Source organism: Atractosteus spatula, chromosome 1, assembly GCF_055471065.1.
Source record: "Atractosteus spatula isolate fAtrSpa1 chromosome 1, fAtrSpa1.hap1, whole genome shotgun sequence".
Lineage (NCBI taxonomy): Eukaryota > Metazoa > Chordata > Actinopteri > Semionotiformes > Lepisosteidae > Atractosteus > Atractosteus spatula.
The window spans coordinates 70,945,333-70,950,421 of record NC_142706.1 but is presented as its reverse complement, the minus strand read 5'-3'; the positions used below and the strand labels follow the sequence as shown (position 1 = coordinate 70,950,421).

Here is a 5,089-nt window from a genome sequence, read left to right as displayed (position 1 = left end):
CACTGTAACACTCTAGCAGGTCAATAAGTGATGGAGGTCAGTAGATGGTGCAGGGGTGGTAGTTTAATCAACAATCTTTAGAAAAAAATAATAAAAATGACCATGACCAATATTGCAAATAGTGATTCCAATACATACAAAGAATCTAAATTAAGACTAATAACTTAATACAGTAACATTTTATCCTTGTAGCATTTTATCCATCCTGGGAACTGTTCCTTGTCAGGATGGCAAACATTCCTGAAAAAGTACACAGAATTAATGGCTTCTCTGTGGCTTAGACTGCAGAGATGAGAGAGAGATGGGGCCTCACTGGGAAAAGCATATAAACACTTAATTCTGGCTTATTAATAAGCATTGCCGCTACATAGCTGTTGTGTGAAGGCTAGCGTTAGAACTAGAGTTACGGTTAATTTTAGCATTAGGGATGTGAGAGCACAGATGAGGCAGCAGCTGAAATTTTGATCCACACGCTAAGCTGAGGTGCTACAGACAAAACTATTTTGCTCCATTCAAAAAACAAAGAGTGGATGGTACATGTCTGACCAGTGGCATACAATCCATCATTTCTCCCATTTCAAGCTCTAAGGAAGACTTTGGAGCATGGACCATAAAGTACACCAAAGAGCTGACTTTCACAGTGAATTGTCTAAACACTGCATAGTGATTAATGTAAACAGATTTTCTTAATTGTTTATATACTGTAAGAAGTGTTGGAAATTATTGCTATATACAGTATGTACAAAAAGTATAAGACCATTTTGTTTCCTTTTGTATTGCTGTCCAACATTGTCAAGAAGAAATCATTCACCTTTGACCAAACGTTCTTCAGACCACACTTATAAAGAAGGCACCATGGAGAAAAGGCTGATTGAGTGCCTTATCCACCTCTGGCCATGCTGCACAGTGATGAACTGGGTGAGCTGGAACATCATGATGAACTCATGCATGACGAAACTCTACATTGTCTTAGTCCACAATAAACATAATTCCATTTTGGCACATACTGTAGCGCTGTGCTACATCCACTCACTCATCTTAGATGCTGTGTTCCACATTTCACAGAACACCATCCACAGCTCTCTTGTTGTAGTAGACCATGACTCACATATCACAAGTGTACTGTACGCACACAGGCAAATACACAGTTCTTATCCACAAAACATCTCACTTTTCATACCGGTACTATAGTACTTTCAGTTACTGTAAACCTACAGTACATGTATGTTTTGAGGTTGTACTGTAATACCTTCATCATTCCACATTTTTTTTAAAAAGACACCGAAGGCACTGCTGTTAGTTATATGGAGCCGCCTTGTAATATATCTAATTGTGGTTGTGCTTAAGGAATCAGCCCCTAAAGGCATGTTGTCGCCATAACAATATTTTATGTAAGACTCCTATTTGAAGAGATTTTGGAAACCAAAATTATCCTTAAACTTGGATCACACCTTCCCTTCTTTCAGTGATAGACTAATTTTAATAATTGCTTAGACTTATATAGCACTTTTCTGGACACTCCACTCAAAGTGCTTTACAGGTAATGGGAGCTCCCCTCCACCACCACCAATGTGCAGCATCCACCTGGATAGCTGATCCACATCAGCTATTAGTGGGGAGGAGAACAGAGTAATGAAGCCAATTCATAGATGGGGGTTGTTAGGAGGCCATGATTGGTTACACCCCTACTCTTTTCAAGAAACGCCCCGGGATTTTTAATGGCCACAGAGAGTCAGGACCTCGGTTTTATGTCTCAGCCAAAGGACGGCACCTTTTTACAGTATAGTGTCTCTGTCACTATACTGGGGAATTAGGACACACATAGACCGCAGGGTGAGTGCCCCCTACTGGCACCACTAACACCTCTTCCAGCAACAACCTTAGTTTTTCCCAGGAGCTCTCCCATCCAGGTACTGACCAGGCTCACACCTGCTGAGCTTCAGTGGGATGCAGGGTGATATGGCTGCTGGCAAACCCGAAGGCAGGGAGGCACAAAAATTGCATGAAACTCATTCATGTTCCTCTCCACGGAAATCTTTAGTAAAAAGTGAAAGATTTGTACGAGATGAAGAGAAACGAGAGTTCGTTTTTTGTTTTTTTGGATTTTGTTTTCAAATCCTCTCCATTTAATTACAGATTTCAGCTTTTCACACCTCTCCCTTAGATCCCCCTTCATGTGGACATTCATTCTTACCTTTTATGTCCTTTGTACCCTGTGCTTTGTTATATTTCAGCTACCTCACTCTCTCTCCTGATATTCAAGATTGTTTCAACAACCAAAACATTGTGTTTCTCCTTTCTACTGTCCTTTTTACTGTTTAGCATGGAATTAACCTTTATTCCAGTACTGTATTCTTCACTTACTGATTCTCTGTTTGAAATATTCTGATAATTGAGATTATGATTGACCTCTTAAGATTTGGTTAGAAAAAGCCTCCAGCTGTTTGCATTCATCAGACCACTTTTTATGACAATGTCAATTGCTCTCGTTTTCTTTGAGATAACAGCACATATTTATTGTTGGCCTTGCCACTGAACACATCCGTGTCGAGTACCGTCTTCTGTTCCACTTGTTGTTACAAATCACTACAGTTTCCTCAAAGCGTGTTATGTAGTGATGATGAATTCATTTTTCTGGCGTTTAGGATTAGTGAGTGATTAGTGATAAATGATTAGTTTAGCTGTGATTAGTGTTTATCAATTCATAACATAAAGTCCATTTTATGTTAATGTTACCAGATTATATTGTTACAGAGGGGGGGTTACGAAACTGGTGAAAATAAGGATTTGACCGAGCAGTTTAGTCAATAAGTAAAATAATTATTCATAACCCCCAATTTATAAGTGATTTCTAGAAATATACCCAAGCGGGCTGGTATTATTAGAGGCACATTAATTATTTGTTCTCCAGCAAAGAGAGGAAATCCAGACACACTTGGTTAACAAATATTTATTACAATGACAGGACACAGACTACACTGCACACAACAAAACATACACAAGTTACTTTATGTACAGTATTTACAAACAAGGCGTTTCAGAGACCTAACATTCTGGTCACCCAGAAAGCCCCAGACAGCTACTAAGCATTAAACTCTTAATACCTACAGAGGCCACATAAAAGAGAAGCTGCCTTCTAACTTAATACAAAGGAACTTGCAGTTAAATCTCGCTCTCTGCACCCCGGATGCCACAAAATAAATGGGAGCCTATATCCCTATCCATAAAAATGCACCCTAAGCAGGAAAGCCATTTTAAATACTTGGCTACTTTCAGGTTTTGTTTGCATGATCATGAAGTAGGGGCTCTCACCTGGCGCAAGCCAACTCCTCTGGATTTCTCTCTCTTCTCCCTGCTTCTCCTGGTTTCTTCCTTCCTCGCCCCTCTCCTGTCCTCATGTATCTTACATTGTGTGTGTGTCTGTACTGCTCCTTGACAATCATTAATTCATAACTGGGTATACTAAGGTAAACTTTACAATTGTGTCTGCTCAAGGGACCCCCCAGACCTCAGCAAACATCCTCTCCCCTTTGAAGTTAAAAGTGTTTACCCTTCCAAGTGTCACTAAAGTATCTAAAATTAAGAGACATATCTCAGTCACCTAAAGCTGTAACAATATTAACTTGTTAATTTAAAATAGATCCTTATGTGAGTAAGTAGTATATTATTGTCTTTTAACAAGTCACAGGCACCATGTCCCTGAGCAAGAGGTTTAGTGTCAATTGGAGGAGAGGTGCATCCCTCCATGACCACACTGCAAGCCTGGACATGATCTCAGTGTACTCGAGAGTGGAGAGAGCAATCGTTATTTCAACCGTCAGTGGCACTCAACTGGTTGTATGCTGCCACTTGGGGAATTGTGGTCACAGTTGTCTTGTGACATGACATTCAAACCCACCATCTTAGAATTCAACCTGTGCTCTGGTCAGTGCCTTTCCCCATTGAGGATATGAGAATTTTGTACTTGGTATGTAAATATGATATACCATATATAATATTTAGAATTTTGTTTAAGCAATTCTTACGAAGTGTAAAAGAAAACTAAAGAGCGAAGCTGCTCTGAATTATACCTACAAATTAATCAAAAGCAGATTTCATAGCCTTTACATTCCAAATTGTCTAAATAGTAAATGAAGGCTTTGTTCATATTCTCTAATTTCTTTGATGCTGTAATACCTTGTTCTGAAAATTGCCTGTACAAACCAATGAAAACACTGAGCACAGAGTTATTGTTTTTTTACAAACAAGAATCACAATTCTGCTGTATGCTTCTGTACTGTACATTAACATAAAAAGCAATTAGCAGGCTTCTTAGTTTGACTCACAGTACAGTAGCTCAACTTTGAAGGGAAGTATAAATACAATTTGAGCTGGTTTATTTTTTGTAGAAATAAAACTACAGATGAGTGCAATAGTTCTTAGACACTTTTATCCAAAACACCTCACAATCACATCTGGTCAAGATGCAAAGAATGCATATAGGAGCAGCATTTAAACAACAAAAAACAAAACAATAAGTGCAAGGAAGTTGCACAGTATTACTGGGGTTTAGTGCAGCATTACAGATAGAAATTACTGACATCAATGCATAGTAAATAAAAATTAGTCACTTGCCTCTGGGATTAGGGATATGCTGAGAGAGTATTCAATTTCTTCAAAAACATGTCAAGTGGGTTTGTGGTTCAGACTGTGTGAATTAAGTGGCTTAAAATCCCTCAGCAGTGTTATTGCCAGTCAGCCTGAGTAACCTGATCTCCATACCCTAGTAAGAACAGTAGTCTGGAGACATACTGATGCAGGCCCCTTGGAAGGCCTATAGGCTAGCCCCAAATGTGAACATGAATGTGAACCAGGCCACTGCTGGAAGCCAATGTAGAAAAACAGAGAGGGGGCAAACATAAGGGGTTTTGGGAGGGAATTTGTGGGCTGTAGCGCTGTGTAGTGTAGTGTGTAGTGGTTTGATGGTACCTGCTGGGAGTTGTGCTTGAAGGGTGTTGTGAGATGACACAAGCCAGGACAAGGAACTGAGTTGAGGAGGTGTTCAGCTAGGGACAGATCTTCTGGATGTTTTACAGGAAGAATCTGCCGG

At 39.6% G+C, this 5,089-nt stretch overlaps 1 non-coding gene across 1 annotated transcript; it reads right to left on the bottom strand.

Moving 5' to 3' along the window:
• Positions 1-1,971: 1,971 nt before the first annotated feature.
• Positions 1,972-2,085, bottom strand: LOC148841658 (U5 spliceosomal RNA). The gene has a single exon (XR_016091629.1). It is a non-coding gene; the product is annotated as a U5 spliceosomal RNA (small nuclear RNA).
• Positions 2,086-5,089: the final 3,004 nt, after the last annotated feature.